This window comes from Sus scrofa, chromosome 17 (genome assembly GCF_054392235.1).
Source record: "Sus scrofa isolate SSC_HxYL_T2T_F1_AM1 chromosome 17, Sscrofa_HxYL_maternal_Yorkshire_Landrace_v2.0, whole genome shotgun sequence".
Lineage (NCBI taxonomy): Eukaryota > Metazoa > Chordata > Mammalia > Artiodactyla > Suidae > Sus > Sus scrofa.
Genome location: NC_139399.1, coordinates 61,996,641 through 62,021,612, shown reverse-complemented (window position 1 = coordinate 62,021,612; position 24,972 = coordinate 61,996,641). Strand labels below are relative to the sequence as shown.

Sequence of the window (24,972 nt, the reverse complement as noted above, 5' to 3'; positions counted from 1 at the left end):
TCCATTCCTTCGTGTGGGTTTTGGCAAGTGATTACTGGCAGCCTACTGGGCTCCCACACCACGTGGGGTTCACTACAGGATTGATAGCTATATGGTAACTGACTTCTTCCCAGTGTGAGTAATTCGAGAGGGAGAGAGAGAGAGAGAGAGAGAGAGAGAGAGAGAGAGAGAGAGAGAGAGAGAGAGAGGGAGAGTGTGTGTGTGTGTGTGTGTGTAAGGATCTGAGATGGGAGGCACAACCTTTTCACAACCTAGTCTTGATTATAAAGATTAGGTAGCATCCTGACATGCTTGCCATATTTCACTGATTAGAGGGGAATGAGTAAGTACATTCACTTTCAAGAGGAGATGATCATCCCAGGGTACGAATCTCAGGAGGTGGGGGTACTGGGGTCATCTTCCAGGTTGCTTGTCACAAAAATCAGCTATGGACTAGAGCCACAATATTTGAAACAATAAAAAAGACTGGCTATGGGAGTTCCTGCTGTGGCACAGTGGAAACGAATCCAACTAGTATTCGTGAGGATGCTGGTCCAATCCCTGGCCTTGCTCAGTGGGTCGGAGATCCAGCATTGCCCTGAGCTGAGGCATAGGTCACAGACAAGGCTCGGATCCCGAGTTGCTGTGGCTGTGGCTGGCAGCTGAAACTCCAATTTGACTCCTAGCCTGGGAACTTCAATATGCTGTGAGTGTGGCCCTAAAAAGTGAAAAGAAAAAAAAAAATGGCTTCAAGAATTAAAAAAAAGTTCCTGCAGTGGCACAGTGGGTTAAGAATCTGACTGCAGTGGCTTGGGTCATTGCGGAGGCAACGGTTCAATCCCCGGCCCCAGTAGGTTAAAGGATTAGGCACTGCCAGAGCTGCAGTGTAGGTTGCAGCTGCAGCTTCAATTCAGTTGGCCCAGGAACTTCCATATGCCACAGGTGCATCATTAAAAAAAAAAGTAAAAGAGGGAAAGAGAAGCCAATGGCACACTGAAGACAGAATGGATCATCGCTTCAGCTCTCTTAACAGGAGTACAGAGTCATTTTTTCTACATTCCAATAATGAACATTTTTACAATGATTACAGTGGAAACACTCAATAAATGTTATGTAATTGAAAAGAGAAACCCTGGGAAGAATATACAGGAACTGTATTCATAACTGATGAGGGTCATTTCAAATCCACTTCCAACTCTGAAATCAGCTTTCCTATATTCCTTTTCTTTTTCTTTTCTTTTCTAAGGAAGCAGTTCACGGATGTCCCTGCAGTTAACAGCTGGAACGTGCTAGGTAGGACCATTCAGAATCTAAATGTCCTCCTCCACAGCCCCTCCTTCTGGGAGCCCAGCACCTTCCCTCCACGCACCCTCCTGCCAAACTCCCAGAGTACCCTATATTTTAATGTCTGTAAAGGCGAAGGAGCAGGATTGATGGCCTTGCAGTCCAGTCCCAGGCTGACACTGGCAACAGAGGGTAACTCATGCTTAGCACTTGACGTAACTTTTTGATGACTGAAACCTGATTCCATCGACTGATCCCCCAGTGGCTGATCTCATCTTTTTACCATCAGAGAAACTGAAGCAGAGTTACCAGGAAAGATAAAAAGGGGAGGCGAGTGGGCTACGGCTCACATAGAGAGGAATAAGCCCGTCTTTGATCATCTGTCCAAAGAACATTCTCACAAATGGGATGGCTGAATCCAAATTATTGCTGTAGCCAGTTCGCGCCCTGCTCCCAGCCAAATTTTCCTGGGTGTCCATGCAGTTCTTTAGGGAAAGCTACAAGTTGGTGATTTTTTTTCCCCTTGGCCATGACTTTGAGGCACATCCTTTTTATTTATAAAAACTGAGCATTAAAACATACTGCAATTGACAAAACACTCTGGGAAGCATTAAAAAATAAGCACAATAAATAACAGGAACAGAAATGAATGTTTACTGAGTGCTCTGAGCCAGGAGCTGGAGGCAGGTGACACAGGTTGAGGTCTGTCTGCCAAGTATCCACTGAGACTCGGACAAGGCACATTTTCTCCCTAAGCTTTGGTTTACTCAGCTGAGAAGTGATTGTAATTGTATCTATTCATTGAATTGTGGAGAAGATTAAAGGAGGTGACCCAGGGCAAGTATACAGTGCCTAAGATGTAATGATTGCTTATTAAAGTGTGATCTTTCTCTACCGTAACTCAAACAGTATTGCTTATCTGCTTAAAATTCTATAATAGCTTCCTATTACAGAGAATGAAATCAGAACTCCTCACCGTAAGTGACAAAGCCCTATGTGATCAGCCTCTGTTGTTCTTCCTCATCCTCACTATATGCCAGCCCAATGGCCTTCTCTCCATCCTTTGCATCACCTCTCTTGCTCCTGCCCCAGGACCTTTGCACTTACCACTCCCCTTCCTAAACACCCTTTGCTTAGACATGTATCTGGTTGATTCTTTCTAAATATTGAACTCTTGAGTCATATACCACCTCATCAGAAAGCCTTTCATGACTTTTTTTTTTTTTTTTCTGAAATAGCTAGAGTTGGTTTCTGTTACTTGCAATCAGAGAAGTCTAATGGATTCAAATGGCAATTTTCTTGGGAAAAAAACCCCAAACAAAAAAACCACCTAGCTCTTTCTTTCCCCTCTTCAACCACAAGCCCCTCTGAATCTGTTAATGTTTTCGTGGCTTTATTCTTAGATCCTGTTGCTGATCTGCTTTTAGATTAGTGGAAATTTTCACCTGGCTTGTTAGCACCTCACAAAGAAAGAGACTAAGGGGAGGGAATAAATAGATAAAGAGATGAATTTAAAGAAGATGAGTCCACGGTGAGTGTGATGAAAGCATTTCCAGAGATGGAGTTTGCTAACTGGTTAATTTAGAAAGGATGTCTTAATACTGTTCTTGCGCATGTTCTACGTGGCTCCAGCACAGCAATCCTGTGAAATATCTCAATTTAAAACCAGAGGTGATGATTCTCTACAGAGTAGGGAGATTTTGAACAAGCAGTGATTAGACCCAGCATGGCCATAAGGGGCTTGATGCTGACCCCTGAACCTATGAAGAGGAAAGGCTGGTTCCTAAGAAGGCACCACCCTCTCAAATCCTTTCAATGCCACCCACTTTCTTGGGAGAGAGAACAGCTCTTTGACCTGGGCTCCCGAGCCCAGTACCCTCAGAAACACCTGTCCCCTTTCACACGCTCCTCTGGCTTACTGCTCTCCAGACACACAAGCACCTTACTTTGAATTGGCTGGCGCCCACCGTGCCCCTTCCTACCTCCGGCCTTGGCACATGCTGGCCCCTCTTCCTGGGATGTTGGTCTCCTTTCTCTTCATTACCCGCTCATCCCTCAATTGTCCCCTCAAACATCACATCCTCAGAAAAGCCTTCTCCAGCTTCCCCGACTAGCACCGCTCTCCCCACGATGCATCCTTATGTCCGTTATATCCCCTATTACAGAGCCCTCTTCACAGGCTTAGTTTTATAATAATTTAATTAACAGCTGCCTCTGTCACCAGAGGGTGAGCTCTGTTCTGGCAGGAAGCATCTCAGATTTTGCTCAGCATGGGATCTGCTGTTGTTATCACAGGTACTGGCTTAGTATGATGTAGGCATTCAATAAATATTTGTTAAGTGAGTGAAAGAAGAACAAAGGAATGAATTTACTTTCAGCACCAGTTGAAGGAATAAATCCATAATAGCAATTCATATTTTGAACAAACAGCAATGTATGGACTTTAACTACTTAAGCATGTGTTAACTTCTGATTCTCAAAATCATTCATTCAAAAAGCATTTATTTCTCTTTAACGGACATTTTGTTGCTGTCATGGGAAGGACAGATGGTATATGTGTTCCATCAACTATAACTGATTCACTTTGATTTACTTTACATTTTTTTCTATGTAGAACAAAGATCAGCAAACTTCTTCTGCAAAGGGCCAGAGAATAAATATATTTAAGGCTTCAAGGGCCATACAATCACTATAAGAATTGCTCAATTCTGCCATTGTGACACAAAAGCTGCCACAGACAAGGTAAAAACAAACAGTGTGGCTGTGGGCCAATAAAACTTTATTTATAAAGAGAGACATTAGATGAGACTTGGCCCATGGGCTGAACTTTGCTGACCTCGGTTATAGAGGAGGGGAGGGAAATAAACTAAAATATAGGATTAGCCTGACGTTTAATCCTGGAGGGGGTGTGGTACAAGGACCTCGTATATCAATGGATCTCTCTGGGCCTCAGTGTACTGATGTGTAAAATGGAATAATACTGACAAAAAAGCATGGTTGTGAAGATAGGAGGCCTCGCTCTAAATAAGGCAGATTGAATAACCTTGGTTTGCATTGTATGCAGACTTGCTTTTATGTTTACTTTCTATCTATAGCCAGTCACATTAATTGTCTTTTAATGGCTGTGATATATAGCTTTTTTTTTCCCTTCCAAAAAATAAATGTGTTCAGGGTAAAAAGCGTGAATCAACATAAAGAATGTTTAAAGGCTCAAAAAGATCATTCTGGTTCTCGTGTGGAGGGTGGGCTGGCAGAGCCCAGTGTTAGGGAGACCACATGACAACCTACTGCAAGAACCCAGGAGGGCAGTGGTGGCGGCCTGGCACAGGTGGCACTGGTGGTGGAGGGGTGGGGCGTGTCCCTTCGGTGGCAGAGGCTCCTCGAGGGCCAGGGTCTTGTCCTACCTGGAGGTTCCCCTTGCAGAACACACTAACAGACACACAGAAGGCATTTCTTGGGAAACAGGTTGACGGAATGAAAGATCAACCACTTTCTGGGGATTCTAGAACAGCTGGATGGAAGATATACTGTAATCGATGTCCTCCTTAGCACCCTTGGCACCCTCTTCTCTCATCAGTGGGCTCACACTTCAAAAACTCACCCACGATCCAGCCATTTCTCACAACCTCCACCACTGCCGGCCAAGTCCAAGCCACTCCCATTTCTCGTCCAGACTGTTGCCACATCCCCAGTCTGTGTGTGGGCTTCCAGCTTCCCCTTCCCACAGTCTCTGCACCAGCACTTAGTCAATCTTTTCACGCATAAGTCAGAGAATGTGACTCTCCTGCCCCAGACCTCCTAGCACCATCATCACCCTAGGACGAAATCCAAAGGCCCGTAGACTCCATAAAACCTGACCTTCTGTGACCTCATCCATTCTCCCCTCCCTGACGCTGCGCCAGCCACACTGGCCTCCTGTGCCAAGACACTCAAAGTGCATGGCAGCCTCAGGGCCTTGACTCTTACTGTTTCTTCTGCCTGAGATCTCAAATAACCTTCAACTATCCACATACCTCACTCCTTCATGCCATTTAGGTCTTGTTCCAACATCACCTCCTCAGCTAAGACCTTCCTTGATCACCCCATCCAAAGTAGCTGCAATTCATAATCCCTCAGTCAACTTTCTCAATTTCTCTCTTCATCACAGTGTCTACAACCTGGTGTTCATTTGTTTATGGCCTTAACCCCTCCCCCCATCTTTCCTATTAGAATTTAAGTTCCATAAGGGCAGGAATCTTCTTATTCTTCATGGCTACAACTCAAATGTCTAGCAGGCACGTACTAGGTGTTCAATATACATACGCTGAGTAAATAAAAGAATGTAAAACACCTGGAAATGATCCATTCATCTCTCTCTTTCTCTGAAAGAAGTAAATCAGACTCATTATCAAAGATAGAATAAATATGTTGACATGTATTATTACATATAATACTAGTTTCACTTGATAGAAACCAATCAACATCTAACTGATGCTTCCTATAGAACAGGTGAAATTTTCATGATAAGGATAATTTCTTTAAAAATATCAACTCAATGTTGGGGGGGTGGAGTAGGCTTGTTCAACAGAGGCTTAGCAAAATGCATCTATAGAGAGTTCCAGAAAACTGCAAAAGAAAGATTCTTTCAAACCCGCCAGAGGCGTTGACAGAAGACAGAATTCTTAAACACTACCAGAATGTTTTACACCCACAAGGAGCTAAGCTCTGAAGAAATATTTGCTCCTAGAATCACTGGATTTTGAGCATAAATTGAGCAATTAGCTTCTTTGCTCATAGAGGGTGGGGTTCTAGCTGTACTGAAAATCGCGTACAGGCAGATTGGGGGAGGAGTTTAAAAGGGCAGGAGCTAAAAGCATGCCCTGCGCCGCTGTGACACATGCAGACATGTGTGCTGCTTCTGATGCTTGCTTGTGATGTGAGGAGTTACAGGTAAGCAGGTGGCAGCAAGCAACTGGAAGGCCTAATGTTCTCTGATTCATAAAGTGTGGGGATGCTTAACTTTCCTTTGGCAGAAAGAACCTGGAAGATGGCACTTGTCCTTGGAAGTAGAGAAGAACCGAGGCCCTTCCAACAGCTCTTCTTCTCCTCTACCTATGGAAATGTTATCTCAAAATCTCTCAACACCTTTAGAGTACAACCTATGGGGGAAATGGAACAGGCTGAAAAAAAAAATCAAGAAATAAGTATGAATTCAGCACCACGTGGAAATCACTGCACTTGCGCTTTCATCCTGAAATGTACGACAAACTTCAGCCGTTCTTTTCTTCCTGGGCCACACGAGCCAGGGTCCTCTCTCTGAATCAGGGGATTTTGTATTTCACAATGAGACCTGGGTTTTAGTCTTGACATCTGCTGGCTGGGTAGCCTTGGGGAAAAGCATGGACCTTGTCTGAGCTACTTCACTGATGAAAGGAAGGTGATAAGCTTGGCTCTGCCTGTTTCGAAAGGTTATTGATGAGGCTTAGGTGAGAGGATGTAGGTACAAGTGTTTGCACACGGCTCGAATGCAAAAAGACAGGGCTCTAAGGTGGGGACTGCACGCTCAGGTGCCTACAGGAGCCAGCGGTGAGCTACTCAGGGAATGCCCACGGGTTGCAGTCTTTCCACGAAGACACTATCGTTTTGCACATGTAAGTGCAGACGATGCATTTCTTCCATGGTCGCATAGGTCTTCTTTTGCTTCGAACACGTGGTCTCTTGAACTGGCATTTATTGGCTCATTGCTAGGCTTACGAATACAGAGAAACATTATGTAAACTTTGAGGAGAAGAATAATTTTAAAATGACATAGGGAGTCGTGGCTCAGCAGTTAACAAACCTGACAAGCACCCAGGAGGACGCAGGTTCGATCCCTGGTCTCACTGGATGGGTTAAGGATCCGGCATTGCCGTGAGCTGTGATGCGGATCGCAGACACAGCTCGGATCCTGCGTTCCTGTGGCTGTGGTGTAGACCAGGGGCTACAGCTCCGACTGGATGTCTAGCCTGGGAACTCCAAATGCCGCCAGTGTGGCCCTAAAAAGACAAACAGACAAAAAAGTAAAAAATAAAAAATAAAACAATGACATAGGATGCATGGAACCAGCCAATCAGAGACAACAGGGACGATGAGGATGGTGGCGAGCAGAGTACTCACACCCTCACCTGTGGCCCCTTGTTCCCACAAGAAAATGGGACTGCTGGGGCCAGACTGCCTAACTCGGAGAGAAGCCAGGGAGTTCCCTTGTGGCTCAGCCGGTTAAGGATCCAGCTGCTGTAGCTCTGGTTATAGCTGTGATGTGAATTCGATCCCTGGCTCAAGAACATCCACCTGCTGCTGGCATGGCCAAAAAAGAGGGGGTGTGTGGGGGAGGAGACAGAGAGAAGCCAGGCATTTATTTATTTATTTAAAATGTTATAGCCTCAACCATAGCACATGGAAGTTCCTGGGCCAGGTATTGAATCCAAGCCACAGCTGTGACCTAAGACACAGCTGCAGCTACTCCAGATCCTTTAACCCACTGTGCCCGGCAGGGGACTGAACCTGTGCCTCGGCAGCAACCTGAGTTGCTGCAGTTGGATTCTTAACCTACTGAGCCACAGGGGGAACTCTGAAGCCAAGGATTTAGAGCCACGTAGAATAAGCCTTCTAATATTTAACTAAAAGGTAATTCATTGATTAAAGTTCTAAAAATACACTGGAAACACATCTAGAGTCAGTATTGTCTTGTGGGCGACAGCTTGTGACCCAGACAACCTATGGCCTCACGCTTTCCCAATAACCAGTGGATCATGTGTTGTAATTGTTTTCTGGGGCTGACACAGCATCAACTGGACTTTTATTTAGATTCTACCTGCTAACCCGTTTCATGAAGTAAAATGTGCAAAACTCCCAGATAATTGGGGTTTTAACCCCCTTTTTCCTGGGCCTGGGCCCTGAATAGGTGAAGTCGTTTTCAGAATGAAAGCGCCGCATGGCAGGAAGATATTTCAGAATCAGTTTGCCCTCAGTCTCCCATGCTTGGTCCTGGATATCTTCGGCTTGGCCTGCAGACCTACGCTGCACCCTCCTTCCCCGGCCTTCACCCTGGGAGGCTGAGCTGGATCCCATGTCTTCAGGCTTCCCCTCGGGTTCATCCCAAGAGGGTGGGCTGGGAGGAGGAGAGGGAGGTGGGCATATGTTTCCTGGGCTTTTTTGTCCCGGCTGTGTGAATCCTCTGTCCCTCTGCCAAAGGCAGTAGCTCCTACGAGGCAGTGCTGTGTACATGGCCAGACCCTCGCCAGGTTCTGAAAACCGCCCTCTCCTCATCCCCCTTCAGGAAAGGCTCCCTTCCATCACTAGTCTCAGGTCATAGCAATGTCCTTTGCAGGTTTCGTAAAAACCACTCCCACGTCTAATTGTCCTTTTATTCAGCTCTCCTCCCATTACCCAGGGAAGTAAATCAGGTGGTTTCCTGCCTGGACATCAACTGACACAATCATACTTCACATCATTAATTACCCAAATGGACCATTTTGCGCGAGACGCTTGAGGGCCCAGTTCCCCATCAGAACCGCAGGTGAACTCGACAAGCAGTTCTCATGTAAGTACTCAGTAAATATTTGCCAGAAAAAGAGATTAACCTTTATTTAGTCACTGGCAAACTTCAAAAAATCAATACACGTTCAAACACCTGTCTTCGAAGAAACAAAGTCTATTGCATATGAACTAAGTTTTCCCTCCAACTTGCATTTCGGTGGAAGTTTTAGATGCCAGAAGTGGTCGAGGGGGTGTGTATGTGGAGGAGTTAATGCATGTCAGTAACGACCATGACGCTAACTCGAGCAAAAGATAACTGCGGAGCGCTTATTATTCACCAGGTTCTAGGCCGTGGACTTGACATCTGTTGTCTCATTTGCTGCTCACAACATCTTGAGGCAGTTGCGTCCTTACACCCATGTTACAGATGAGAAAGTGGAGACCATCTAGAGATGGTAAGCGGTGTCACACATGAAGCAAGTGACGGGACCAAGACTTAACCCCAGGTCTCATAATTACCTCTAGATTTCCCCATATTGAGAGTTTCAAAGAAGTGGCCAGTGGGAGCTGGAGTAGTCCAGAAAGGTATGAACGGACTCCACCGTATATTTCAGAAATCGACCTTTGGATTAAGAAGCCATGGGCCACGTTGTTTGGATCTCCAGATGGGGCACAAGAGCGTGTCAACAGTGGCTGGATAGGAAAGGTGGCATTTGCTGACATTACACTTTTTTATCGCTATTTTCCTACTTAACCAGACATTTTGCTCTTGGGAAAAGACAGTATTTGTACCAAATCACACATGGGAACAACACCTTAAAAACACTGACTTCCTTTGGTTATTTATGTCACCCCCCCTCTAAACAGAACTGAGATTTCCTTTTGGGGAGCTACTTATTCCCCATTAGCCACAGTGGGGTAAGGCTCAATCCCCTACCCTCTAGGCCTGAGTGAGGCCGGGGACCCTGGCTGGGTGGTTTGATTGATGATAAGTTGGCTGTCTGTGTACACACCCTCTGCCATGTGAGACCCGAAGCCCCTCCGCCAGGAGCTGGCATGTTCTGCATCGCTGGAGGCTGGCCTTTTGGCTTACTTTGTCCGGTGTGATGGAAGTGACCACAGAGTGGTTCTGAGACCAGCCCGCAGAGGCCTTTAGGGCTTTGCTCTCAGAACCCTGCCTCCACCATGGGGACAAGCCTGGGCTGGCCTGTTGGAGGAGATGAGACCACAGGGAGAAGCATCTTTCCTCTGCAGCCGTGCAGGAGCAGCCAGCCCTCAGCCTGCTGACCTATAGGATCATGAACAAAATAAGTGGTTCTTGTTTTAAGCTTCTAAATTCTGTTGTTTTTGTTTTTGTTGTTGTTGTTTTGTTTGTTTTTTAAATGTAGCAATAACCAAGGGATCCACTTGCGCACCCTGGATGCTCTCTCTGTAGTGTTTCTACCTTGAGCAGAGAAGGCAAGATAAAGAAGCCATGTTTTGGACATTCTGTCCGGAAGTGGCATCTAAACAGACTGACTTACAATTCCTGCTTTCCAGACCAGGGTGTCTGGGCATTGGCCTGTTTCCAGGCGTGGTTCTCCAGACTTCTCACCTGTTCTGAGTTACTAGTAAACCCTCTAGTGAATTTCCTTTAAGTTACCGAGAGTCACTTTCCCTTGCTCCTAAGTCAATTGGACATGCTCATCTAAGATAGAGTCCAAGCAGGAGAGGGAGCAGGTCACACGCAGCTGTTGGAGGAGATACTCGGGGACAGGGACCCCGTGCCTGGCGCTGTACTGGCCACCGCCTGCTTTGGCGAGGCCGCAGGACTGGTCCTGCGTTTAGAGCTCTGATCGAGCCCCAGACCGAAGACCTTCTACGCCTGCCTGGCTGTAGTGCTATAGCACGTGTCCAGAGCTGCGGCCAAGCAGCTGTTCTTCCTTCTCTTGTCAACCTCCTCGTAGGTCAACTGAATTATCTGGGGTTTTTATCAGGCTGCACAATGTGTCCTAATTGTGTTACGGGAAATTTCTCCCTCTCTCTCTCTTTTTTTTTTTCTGCTTTTTAGGGCTCCACCCATGGCATATGGAAGTTTCCAGGCTAGGGGTCACATCAGAGGTGCTGCTGCCTGCCTATGCCACAGCCACACCACCGCCAGATCCAAGTCTCGTCTGCAACCTACAGCGCAACTCACAGCAATGCTGGATCCCTAACCCATTGACTGAGGCCAGGGATCGAACCCACATCCTCATGGACACTAGCTGGGTCCATAACCCTCTGAGCCATTGTGGGAACTCCCGGAAATCTCATTTTTAAAAAAGTATTCTGAGGAAAACGCTGTTAAAATGACCTGCTCTGGGCCTTTGCACATGCTGTTCCTTCTACATGGGCTATCCTGTCCTCTGGGCCTCCACCTCACCCCTCCACCTGCTCCTCTCCTGGCACCGGATGCCTTCTCCACCCAGCCTTTTCTGCCTGCCCAGGACTAGCTGGGTCATTCTTATTTTGCCCCTCAGAGGCCCTATCGAACCCTACCATAAATACCATTATTACATGATCACACGATGCTGTCAATGTCTGTTTCTTTGACTACCCTTCCTCTTTGCTGCGAGCTCCCTGAGTTTCAGGATGGGTGTTTTGAAATTACTTCACTTCTCCCCGCCCAGTACATGCACATACTCCAAAGAATCAGACAAAAAGTAAAGCCATAGGAGCCAGACATCCTGGATTCAGACACACTGCATCATACTTCAGCAGACTGATCTTGGCCAGTCACCTACATGTTGATGGGCCATGGGCCAGATCCACACCTGTCTTGTTCGGCCTGCGTAGGGTTAATGAATCAAAGTTTAATGGGCGACATTTAAATACTGTGCCTCTGGATTTCTAGCTTTTCTTCTTCTCTCAAAAGATCAGAAGGTGGGCCTTCCCGAGTCTCTGTTTCTGTAGAGCAAGAGCCTCTGTGCTAGGGTTAGTGTTAGGATTAGGGTCGGTTCCAAAGAGTCCCCTACAGGCTGCCAGGTGACTAGGGGTCCTCTGTCTCATTCTGTTACTGTGGTGAATTGAAGATGCTTTTAATGCCTTGATAGTTGTGTCAAGAAAGTAAAAAACAGAACAAAAATGCTGCCAATCAAATCATGGCACATGAAAAGCTGCAGGTTGCAACCTGATTTCATATTATGTTAATAAAAGGGAGCATCCTGGGATCTTGGCACATGGTAACTTCACGGCCCTGGCAGAAACTGGAGTTTGCCAACCTTAGAGCAGATGAATTTCACATCTTCTATAGCAATCCTGTCCTCTAACTCCATTTAAACTGAAAATAATCTTTGTATTTAGTCCTGACCTCCTGATATTGAATCATATTTTATGAAAGCTCCAATTTTCAAATGCATTCATATATATATCATTAAATATATTGCGATAGATTATCTATCTATCTATCTATCTATCTATCTATCTATCTACCTACCTACCATCTATATCTTGGGGTTCATTTCACATTATTCTGAGAAATAATCACTGTTTCCATAACATTACCTATGAGCAGGATTAAACATATAGAATAACTAGAGGGCTGTAGTTATTAGAAAATCCGTAAGACTACAGAAATATTCACACTGGTCCACAATCCCTTATCTGCAATCACAGAATCCTAAAATCTCTAAAAACCACATTTTCTTTTTCATAATTCATTCAGCAGAAAAATCAAACCTGAACTGATTTGAGACATTTTAAAACTTAAAAACCCCTCGCTTTGTAACATTAATATTTCATCCCGGAATGATTTGTTTCTTTAAGTACAGGATGCTATTCCCAACTTCGCTGGCAGTGTTATCCAATACATGGCGTATGTATCACATTCTCTTTCTAAAATCTGAGAAATTATGAATTTCAAAACGCATCTGCCTCAAAGACACAGGATTTGTGGATGTGTATAAATAAAGACGCCAGCCCTCCCAGCTAGCAAAGACTAGAGTTAAAAGTTAAATTAGGCTCCCCTCAGCTTTTGCTGTACCCATTAAGCGAGATTCGAGAGCAGGCATTATTTCTTTATTTAGTCCATTCTTGATCCATCTGAGTGACTATGTGCCCGTATAATTGGCCATCGTTGCTGAATAGGGATGGCCCCTTCCACACCGAGCTCCTAATTCTCTCTTTTGACTCCAACCATGGAGGAGAGAAATAATGATAGAAAAAGCACACCCCTGCTCCCTCTGTTTTAATAGGAACGTGCTGTCAAGGGGGAGTGATATGATAAGGCCTTAAATAAATTAATGCTCTAACAATGTGTTGAGAATGGGAAAGGTAACATTTAATAAGCATGTTAGGGTAATTAGTTAAGTCACTTGTCAATTAACTAGATTACCTAATAGCTAATTTGTCTCTCCAAGCAGCAGGCTTTGTGGAAAAGCAGTCAAGGAAAACTTATTTTAAAAGGATGGCCTTTCCCATAGAAGTACACACAGGCAGTCCAATTTCAGTGTGTCTGCTGGCCTCGGAACTACATCAATGAGCCTCTTGGTTTCGTTATTTGCTTTTAAGAGAGACTCTTTTTTTTTTTTCCTTTAAAAATTTTCTCTGTTTTCCTCCTTCTCTTCTGTCCCTCCACCTCTCTCTTCCTCTTTCTTTCTTTTGCTTTTTGTTCTTACTTTCTTTTTTTTTTTCTATAGCTGATTCTACCTCAGGTCAGAGGTCGGCAAAGGTTTCCTCCAGAGGGCCAGCAAGTAAATATTTTAAGGTGTGTAGGACAAGAGGCAAATTGAGGCTACTGTGCAGGTACTTATGCCACAAGCCAGAAAGCAAGTTTTTGTAATTTTTCTCCAACCGTTTAAAATATGTAAAACTTATTCTTAGTTCACTGGCTGTACAAAACAAGCTGTGGGCTGGATCTGACCCACTGGTTGTAATGTGCTGATCTTTGCTTTGGGTCATCATTAAGTTGTTAATTTCCTAAATTAACATGATTACATTTGCAACCCAGAGGCTTCAAAAATCACAGGCCTCCTCACCGTGGCTCATCCTTCATGCTCCCAACCAGAGGCTAAGCGCATGGACGCGAAACCACGTTCTGCCAAGAAACGTGCAACGTGGGCAAATGACTGAACGTCTCTGTGCTTCAACGGCACCATCTCCAAAACAGAAGGACCCTTCTCCCGGGATTTTACTCTGACGAGTAAAGGGAGCATGGAAGTAAAACCCTTGTACGGCGCCTGGCATACAGTCAGGACCATGCACGTGCCAGCCTGTCTTTATGACTCTGATAGCACAGGGAGTAGGAGGAGGGTCACTTCCCACTGGGGGAACAAAAGAAGGAAAGAAAAAAGATAAGCAGAGTCTATTCTATCCCTGGAGGTTCACTTGGTGACACACTTCATGCCTCGAGGAGAGGAGCTGGGAGAAGACATGCTTGGGCCTTCTCCGGGTGTGTTCATGCAAACAGGATGCCGTACGTGTCTCTCAGGAGAAGGAACCCGCCAACAGGTCTCACTTTTGCCCGGTGATTTATCGGTGTCCTCTGCTTTTGTTCAAATGGGTTTTCCTGCCTCAGCTCTTCGATGATTCTGCTGCAAGCCATGCCCCGAACAGACAGAACGCAGTCTGTCTCCACGCCCCACATAATGTGTGATGCGAAGTGCTGTTAAAGAGGTTTCCTGTTTTGGTTTCCTCGCTGGCACCAGGAGCGATCTGGACGGCTCTCGAGGACTTGCTTAGCGTGCACACCTGAAAACGGAACCACCGCAGACCCTAGCACACGCGGCTCCAGAGCGCGAAGTGCCCCTGGCAGAAACGCCTCTCCTTCCTCTCCCTCTTTCTCCTGCTCCCTTTTGATGTTGGCTCTTTCTTTCAGCCCCGCCTTGACAGTAAGTGCAAAATCGCATCCCACAAGTTTCTTTGGAAAAAGCCCCCTTTCTAATGATCTGGCAGCCGGGAGACACTGAGAGGCCTTCCAGAAAAAATTTCAATCCCTCTTCCCACAGCTTCCGCGAGCCCTGGTGATAAATGACACCTCTCATTCTGTCACAGACAAGGAGCACAGACGGGGGACGTCAGTGATGTATGGCTCACCAGAACAGGAAATCCACTTTAAAAAAAAAAAAAAAAAACCTAAAAGAGCTGACCAGAACATTGTCAGGGTCCTGCTCCAAAGGCCTCGCCTAGGAGACAGCCTGAAAGGCTGAAGAAGTTTTGGTTTAGGGGGGAAAAAGGGTGGAGGGTGATAGCAAATCAAGGAGAATTAGGTATCTCTAGAGAAGCTGGCACACAAAAAAGCTTCAGATTGCCTTGGCATTGTTTACTTCTTTGTGGTGCCCTGGATAGCAGCCAAATTTTCACCTACACGGGTGATTTATGGAGGAAAAGGTTGATCCCTGCTTTGTGAGAATTCTGTTTTCCTTCTGGAGCCACAGAAACAAGTGAGTCAGGATTTGTTGGTCAAGCCTCAACGACCCCGGCTTACCCTGCCCCCAACGAAAAGCGGTTAACGTTCCCATTGCCCTGCCAAGGGCTTCCCTCGGTGCAAAGATACTGTCCCCTGAAGATGGACAACCTTGCCTTTTTATGTGGATGACAATCACGAGGAAGAACAGGCGGTGGCTCCTTCTTCATCTGTATTTTTTCCTCTTTGGTATCACACTCCCCCCGCTCCCCACCTTCGTGACCCATACATATGGAATCCACAACCCTCTTCTTTTCCTTCTGTCGAAAGTCCCTGCACTTAGATCCATGTGAGGCTCTTTAAAAAGCAGATGCAAGCTCATCATCAAGTTGAATCTGAACGACTCCTGGGTGTCAGATCTAACCTAGATCCGAAACTCGGAACTAAGAACGAGATGCCTAGGTTCTTTCTATGCAAGGTTTTCTCAACCTCAGCACTGTTGACATTTAGGTCAGATAATTTTCTGCTGTGGGGTCTGTCCTGTGCCCTGGAGGATGTTTATTCGCAGCATCCCTGGCCTCTACACTCTAGATGCCAGTAGCAACCCCCCCCCCCCGCCCCCGCACGCCCCCGCCCTTTGCTTAGCTGTAGCAATAAAAAACATCCCCCAACAAGGCCAAATGTCTCCTGGGAAACAAAACGACCCCCTGTTGAGAACCACTGCTCTAGAAGTTTGAAATCAAGCCCCAAAAGAAAAATAAACTCATGAGATTTATGGGGAAGAACTCAAGTTGGTAAGTAATTAAATACTAAATGCTATGACACAGAAAATATAAGCTATAGGAATTTAGGGACTTGCCTAAAGGGACGTTTGTATTTATTAGGCTTGTGCAAACGCCTCTACTTAAGCTGCATACCCAAAATAAAATCTTCGTGTAAGACACAGGGCCACCACTTATTTTGTGTATGTCCTGGGTACATCACTTTTTTTTTTTTTTGCATATGACTAACTGGATATTGGAAGGCCATAGCAGATTTTTTAAAAAGAAAGCAATCTTAGTTGCAGACAAATCATATTAAAACATTAAGACAGTAGGAGACGATGACGAACAACCAAAAATCTCTTTTTGGAGTTCCCGTCGTGGCTCAGTGGTTAACGAATCCGACTAGGAACCATGTGGTTGCGGGTTTGATCCCTGGCCTCGCTCAGTGGGTTAAGGATCCAGCATTGCTATGAGCTGGGGTGTAGGTCGCAGACGTGGCTCGGATCCCGCGTTGCTGTGGCTCTGGCGTAGGCCGGCAGCCATGGTTCTGATTCGACCCCTAGCCTGGGAACCTCCATGTGCCGTAGGAGCAGCCCTAGAAAAGGCAAAAAGACAAAAAAAAAAAAATTCTCTTTTCTTTTCTAATGATATTCAGAACTGATATAATTGAAACTTTGGTAATTAATAAATTATCATTTATTACACAATATTATTAAATCTTTGTGTACATTTAAGCTTCTAAATTGGAGTGAAGAAGGTAGGACTAAAATTCGTGTGCCTTCTTCGTGGATGATAACATGAAATGTTAACATACAAATCTTCTGCATTCTAATAGAGTTTATACAGTGATATTACAAATATTCTTTGACCTGTCCAATAAAACATGGGATGAAGAGGAAACTGAGCTTAACTTCTAGACACTGTATATTATATTGGGCACAAACACTGACTGTAGCCCAAATATGGAGGAAGAAAAAAATCTCAATGAATTAAGAAGAATTAGAGGCCATTGCAAAAAGTAGCTATCTCCGTCAATTAGAGAAAGCACCGCAAATGCTTTATAAATACTGACTGCTTAATATGCAGCATTACAAGGTAAACGATTTCGGTTGGTTTTACTGTTACCAATGTGGACCCTGAAACTACTTGCATAAGGACGTTAAAAACGAGAGTACCTATCCTTTATCCTATCCGCCCACCTCCCTACAAACAGGCTGGTGGAATTTGTTCTTCGTTGCATTGGATTCTATCTTGGTCAACTTCAGACAGACCATTCTTTGTTCACACAACACTGCCTTGCCTAGCAATGGGGATCCTAATAAAATTTTATGCTGCTATAGGACTTTTCTGTCTCATCCTCACCTTCTGGTCTTGCATCATGTTGAGGGCAATTACCCATTTATTTATTACACACCCCAAATACAAAACCGTGAAAACTATACCAAAGACAGCAGCCTTTCAATCATCCATCAAGATATACCAGTTTCAAAAGACAATCCCTGCACCACATCCGGAAGGTCATTACTCACTCTCGAAAGCTCATTTCAAAGGCCTCCTTCATCTCTTGATATCGTTAGATAGCGTGTGCTCCAAAGTGCTGCTTGGGGATCTCAATAACTCCACGTTCTCTCTCAGAGCATGATTAGTGGGAGGTGCGGGCACCAATTTAGGCTGTGTCTACACAATGCCAAAACAGCCCGCAGAGAAATGAGACCGTCCGTCACACAACTGGTGGATTTAGCTACACGATGCAAACCATGTTGCCTCATCGCCACCAACCCACCCCATCCCACCACCAGACGCTCGCCACTGCACTGACAGGTTATTTGCGTTCATTGTGAGTATCTGGGAATGGGTCTGCTTAACACCCTAGATGTGAAATGGACCACAGAGACGACACGGTCTCCGCTATCTGGCAGTGCTCGAACGCACACAGGCTGGTCTCCCTGCTCAGCCTCCTCTTGCCCAGCCCCAAACATTTCAGCTTTGGATCAACCTTTCCCCGAAGTTTCAAGATCTTCCAGATATTTCAATTTTGTGAGCCAACATGCTTTTCCCCAACTTTTACGAGTTTGCTCAAGCTAGACAGTATTCCAAGTGCTTTCTTTATATGCATTAATTGTCTCATTCAATCATGACAACAGGAGTTCCCGTCGTGGCACAGTGGAAACGAAGCCAACTAGGAACCATGAGGTGGCCAGTTCAATGCCTGGCCTTTGCTCAGTGGGTTAAGGATCCAGCATTGCCATGAGCTGTGGTGTAGGTCATAGATGCGGCTCGGATCTGGCATTGCTGTGGCTGTGGCATAGGCTGGCAGCAACAGCTCCGATTAGACCCCTAGCCTGGGAACCTCCATATGCCAGGGGTGCAAGGCTAAAAAGACAAAAGGCAAAAAACAAAAAAATAAACAAACAAAAAACATGACAACAGCCCTAGGAGGCAGGCACCACTATTATCCGCATGAGACTTTGAGGGCACCCCATCCATAGCTCCCAGGTGAATATCTCCCACCAAGAATTCCTATCTGGAACACCTGTGCTTCTCTGGCGGAGGGCACTGTCAGCTCTGCGGGCATGTCTGGCTGGCACATGGGGCGAGCTGGAAATGCTGGAGAGGAGAGCCCCAGGAAGAAGCCCTGAGGCCACGGCGGGTGGAGATTCGGTAGAAAACTATCCCAGCACCCTTGCCCTCATCCAGGACAGCGCTGCCGTACACGGGCAACACTGGCTCCCAGGTGCCCAGACAGTGTCCAGCTCCAGGCACCGAGGGTGGTTACCTGCTGGGCACCTACTCATTGTGAGCATCCCTCCCCGCCTGCCTTCCTTCTCCACGCCACTCTTGGTGACCCCGAGCCAACGAGCAAATAAAGTATTCATATTTGTTTCTGGGTCTCATTCCAGGGAACCAAAGACAGCACTTTGGTCCAGGTAAGAAAGCAAAGGCAGAGGCACTGAATTCCTTGCCCAAGGAACTACAACTGCTGTTATTGTCACATCGATACATGGAATTTCTGTAGGGCCCTGGTTCTCCCTGACTCACTTCCTTTAAAAGAAAGCGAAACTCCTTGTAGCCAAGCTCTCCCACTATGTCCTGGCCTGAGGAACTGTGAGAGAAATTCCTCCTGGACTTGTCTTGAGACCGGAGCAGGAGGCTGCTTGCACCCTGGGTTGACACAGAGGCTGTTAACCCTTCACTTGTCCCCCTTTAGTCTATCAGGATGGTCAGGCCTAAAGTTTTGCTCTAATTTTAGTTGCATACATTTTCGTGAAGTTACATTTCACCTAACTTAATTTTATTGTTTTAACAACATTTAATTTTGCTGTTGTTTCTTCTCTCATCTTCCGTTTGAAACTGTTCAAATCTGTGTGAATGACTGTATCTTGATTCAATTCTTTTAAGAGAAAAGCCTTATAATATTTCTGATGTCATGTATGGCAGATATAATAAATGATCACATAATAAATATAATAATATATTACATTATAATTATATGATAAATCAAGATTACAATGTAATATTTAACTTATCTGTTACGTGTTTAGCACTCTTTGGAACCACAGATCTTGAGTCAATATGTTTATTCATATAACCTCACAGTATGGAGCACAGCTTGAGAGCCAGACTGTGTAAGTTAAAATCTCAGCGACATGAATTATGAGTCATTATGCAAGTTACTTAACGTCTCTGTGCCTCAGTCTCCTCACTGGTACATCAGGGTATAATAATAACATTCAGAGCCATTATAGGATTAGAGTTAAAATATATACGGTAATTAATTAGAACAGTAACTGGCATGCAGCAAACATTACATAAGTGTTAGCTGTTATTACATGGCAACTCTAAATCATGATTATTACAATTATTTCTGTGAAGAGCATGTTTGTCAGGGTATGGGCAGTTGATCCCACAGAATATTAAGGCCAAGTTTCCTGTCCAGCTGTCAGCTATAAAGGGTGCCTTAAACATTGCAGCAGTTTGTACATAGGAAAACTGTGAATATCAGATTTCAGTAAACATGGAAAATTCTGGGTGAGGAATCGGCCCCTTGTTTAAGGACTGTCAGGGGCTGTGAATAAACGTTTCGTGTGCCTTCCTTCCCATAGGCCCCTTAGTAAATTCTGGCTTAAATGGTAGACGTGTTTTCAATTCTAATAGTATTCACATATGCCTCATCTGGTAAACAGCACTTGCGCAAAAAAAAAAATTGGATCGGGGAGAAAAGCCCCCAAACACTTGTCTTAAATGTTGCAAAGCCGTGGGTCACATCAGCGCTGAATGGAGGCAACGTTACCCAATGTGATCTGACACAATTCAAGCAATGCGATGTGACAAGACACTAGCGAGTAAGCAAAATACGGTCTATTTCTGGCCCCAATGCTCATTATCATCTTGCATGCAAACGGGATGATTTGTGAAAGTATTAAGTGGAGCAATTCTTTATTTCGACCAATTACTGCCATTGGCTCTGGATGGGTTTGGAGAACTTCTCAATGGCCTGGCCTCTCTGGGGTTTCCTGGAGTTTCCTCTTTTGAAAGCAGTCTCCAAGGGGAGGTCACAACCCTGACTGATTCAGCACAGGGGCTGTTAACATACAGCAACTCTTCGGAAGGCAGTGAAAGAAAAAGGCCGCGCGTTTTTTTGAACTTGATGAGAACATTTAATGCTGCCCGGTTCTCTTCCTTCATCTTCAAGTAACAGGGCCCCACCTCAGTTTTAGAACATCTTTCCATCTCGCCTTAATTCCTTTGCTTTAGGTGGGGCTGCTCTTGTGACTCAGGTCTAGCCAATCAGAACACAGCCTGCCTGTGACCAGTGATTGGTTCAAGAGTGGCCATGTGACCTGAGCAGGCCCCAGTGAGACAGAACGAGCCTTTGGTACCCCCACGCCCCTGCTTTGCAAGAGAAGCATGCTGGTGTTCTTTTCTGCTGGGTCTGAATCTGCAGTCCCTGTGGACCGAGCTTCTGGGGCCACCACAGGAATTCTGAGGGCAAAGCTAATAGGAAGAAGGCCAACACTCCAAAGAGGGTGGGACAGAGTTTATTTCATTCCTTGGACCAAACCAGGCCTGGGGGCCACTGCTATATAATTCAATCAAGGAACCAATGAACTATATCTTTCCATTCGTCTTTTAAAATTTTTTTCTTTTTCCCCTTAAGCCATTTTGAGGACAGCTTTCTGTCCCTGGTAACAGGAAAGAAAAAAAAAAAAGTCCTGATTCAGGGATGGCGGAGTCAAGTCCAGTGGGTACAGAAGATGAGTGTAGTTTTCAAACGTGGAGGCAGACCCCCTGCCCGCCACAGCCACTCGTTTGCTGCCCAAAGATGGAAATGAAGCCCCCCGTGTCCAGCTGGTGCCTGGTGGCTGTCGTGGGAAGTGCCACCTCAGCATTTGGCGCCCGTCAACACTCCTTACTGTTGATGGAGGCGCTGTGGCTTACTGAGCCCTTAGCTCCTATCAGCCGAGACACTTCATCACCCTGACATGCTGATACGCTAAATGAATAACTGCGAAGCACGGTGAGGTCACCTAGAAGTTAACTGAAGGGATTACAAGGGACAGTAGACACGCTTCAGCAGGGAGGTCCTGATAGGGGCAGAAAACTCGGCAAACAGCGCTCAGGCCTGGCGCCCCTCGGCTGCGCACCCCACGCACGAGCCCTGACAGCCGGGCTCGAAACAGTTAAATAAGAAACTGTCAACAAGGCCCTGCCTTAATAACCAAACTTGAGGCCTTTTATCCCGGAAGATTTATGAAGTAATTTTAAAGAGATCCAAGCAAACATCTGTCAATAAATTGAATGCCGGCTACAGGATTTACAAGCAAGACAAGAATTTCTCATTAAGTGCACATTAACACGGTGGGGATCATAAAGGGAAGGAGGCCGGGGTGCGAGCCTCTCCAGCTGCCATTAAAACTCTCTCTAAGAACTAATGAGGAAGTGATGGAAGGATGCTAATGACGCCCTGGGCTCCCAACCTTTGCCAGTGGAAAAGGGCCCTAAAGAATCAGAAGACTCTGGGGAGGTGGGATGCTGGCTGGGTGGCTCCTGCACCTCATTCTGCTTTCTGCTCAGGAGCTGCAGGTCTCCCTCTACCACAAAGACACTGGAGGTACCCACGTGGCTCACCACCCTACAGCCCCCAGTGGAATTTGGCTCTCAGCACCGCCATGATGGTTAACTTCAAATGGTCCCAGACAACACACACTCAACAGATACTCCCAGACCACCCACTTCAGGTGGGATGCTGTGCTAAATAACTTTTCCCCAGGTCAAGGGGGAACCTCTGGAAACTTCTCTTTGGCTGAAACATGCCTTTGACAGGCAGAGAGATAAGGCTTCATCACTGACAGATGGGACAAAGGAGAGGATTTGGAGAAGATCCTGGAGGCCCCGGTGCTCTACACGCTCCCCCAACTCACCCCCTTCCCTGGCTGAGTCTTTCCAGTGTGCTTTGCCCCCATGGCTCTCTCTGCATCCCTGATGATGCACAGACCAGGGCCACCAAGAGTAGAAAGACAGGGCGAGTTGATGAGACTGGAAACCTATAAAAGTCAATGGGAAGCTCGTTTGGGATGAGGTAAGACAGGTCTGGACAGTGCCTGGAAAATGCAGGGAATATTGCTGGAGTGGCCAGAATGTGGAATAAAACCAGGAAGCCACTCACTTTGAGACTGAGGCCAAAGTCATTCTTTATCCATTGGTTTTCTTCATAGCATGCATATAATCATGTTAATATATTAACATATTGAAATAGCTCATTAAATATAGGTAGTTCCTTTTTCCTTCTTTTTGTCTGCCTGTTTCTCCATTTGAATTATCTCTTTAAGAAGGCAAGAGCTGTTTCTGTTTTATTCAACACTGTACCTGCAGAGCCTAGAACCTTACCTGGCATAGTAGGTACTCAATAAGTATTTACTCTATGAACAAATGAGTGAAAGACTAACAGGCAACCCTGAGATCCAGCTAGGTCAAAATATGGTCAAATAAAAAGAACATGCTTGAGTGAAAACGAAAGGGATGAGAGTAGATCATTTTTAAAAATTTCCTAAAATGTTTAAATGCTGAGAAATAGGCAAAAAAAACTTCTGAGGGGACTCAGAGCCTATGGGAATTGTTTAGTGTGACTCCTAGGACAGTTGACTAGGTTAAGGACCGAACATAAAATTACCAAAGGAACCAAAAAAAAAGGACCAAGTTTTGCACATGACGTGTATCGTCATTAAGAATGTAAACATAATGATAAGTGATCACAGATCATAATGACCCTTTTGAGCCCAGTCACATGTTAATGACTGTGCTAAGCCCTTTATCTGACACAAAAGACTGCATTTTTGATCACTATGTGTTTGCATCTACAACAGAAAGCAATACTGGCCAGGTACACAGCATTAGATGGATTTGTGCTGTGTGGACAATGAGAATGAAAAAAAAAAAATTCAGGAAAGCAAAAATTGGGGGGAGGGCAAACAGAGTGGGAGAACTTGCTTGCTCTGAGGGGGCTTTCCTAAGAAGCAGGCAACCTGGTTTTCTCATTCCACCCTGCACAGTCTCCTTCTGCAAAGAGAAACTGAGACAGTGTGTTGATAGAGTATTCAGGTGCCATTTATTCAAGAAACACAAGTACTTCTATGTGCTGGGCACTGGCCGAGGGGTGGGTGCTAGAGTGAACAAAACAGACTGAGTCTCTGCTCTGGTGAGGCCAGGAGTCCGGGAGGAGGAGAGGTGGAGTTATGTTATAACTCTTGGGAGTACGACAGGCAGCATCTGGGCTGCTGTGTCACTGTTTGCTAAGGGTAAATGTTTCAGAGTAGTTTAAAAAGTGAAGATAGTTAGCGCTAAGTAGCTTGAGAAACACAGAACAACTTTCTGAGACCCACTTAGCAGGGAGGATGGTGCATCGTGCGTATTTTGTTTTGCCAGATGAGCTGTGGGTGAGACCTCACCCTTGGGCAAAGACTCTTGCACTGAAGAAGGAATCTGCCTTGACTCACTCACTCATTTATTTCTTCATTTGTTCAACAAACAGATAAGCCCTTTTCTATGCATTATGCCCATCACTGGTCAATGGAAACCCAGAGATTGAGGAACGGTCTTGTGAGGGTCCTTAGTTCTTGTGGAAAAAGATACTCAATAGCCAGAATATCGACTGTTGAAAGCTATACATAAAGTGTAGGAACACAAGCCTTGTGAATTCCACCCCGGGAACTCAGAGAAGAGTTCACAGAGATCAGCTCACATGAACTGGGTTTTGAAGGATGTATAGAAGTCCACCAGGTAGAAAAATAAAACAAAGGGAATGATATTTTGAGGGGTGAAAGGAGGAAGTACACAAATATTAAAGCCTTAATATGTTAGGAAAACTGCAAAGGGTTTGATATGAGTAAAAAGAAGGAAGTTCTTATCAAAGAAGGCTGATAGAGAGGGGGCATAGGCGCCTGCCGAGGCTGCTTTTTGCTATTTGGGGAGAACAAACACGGGAGTATCTTTAATGATGGATTGGGGGCTTGGGACTTTGTATCTCTGTCAGTGTTTTCAGTCACTTGTACACCACCTTCACTTTTTTTTTTTTTTTGCCATAGCTAGCTACTGACATAGGGATTTGTTTTTTAAGCAGCCCACTTTAAAAAAAAAGTTTAATATGTTTATTTTAAAAGGATATTATACGTCAACATCATGAATGAAAAATCAGGTTCACCATAAATGATGCAACTGTGAAAATAAATATATAACTATTTAAATAACACGTATTCATTTGTATGTTTTTCCCACCTCCTCTCACACACGGCACTTTCGGAAACACGGTTGGGAACTGGGATTTGTATATGCCTGATGGGATCAGAGCTGTGCTTCACAACGATACTTCTGTTGGCAGTAAGAAGAATGGCTTAGAGGCGCTGCATACACGGGACCAGGTAGGAGGTGATGCTATTAATGCACTGGAAAGGGGACGAAGCCGTGGATGAAGTAGAGGCTGCGGGGGTAGAGAGAGACCCATTTGAGAGCCCTTTCAGAGGCCGACCAAACAGGATTTAGTGGCAGATTCGACGGCGGAGAGAGGGATGATGGCAGTCGTGACGGGCTAGA

The 24,972-nt window shown here is 45.4% G+C and overlaps 1 protein-coding gene across 27 annotated transcripts in view; it reads right to left on the bottom strand.

The window, feature by feature from the left end:
* The window catches only part of TSHZ2 (teashirt zinc finger homeobox 2), a 1,034,366-nt gene that overhangs the window by 272,258 nt on the left and 737,136 nt on the right, over positions 1–24,972 (bottom strand).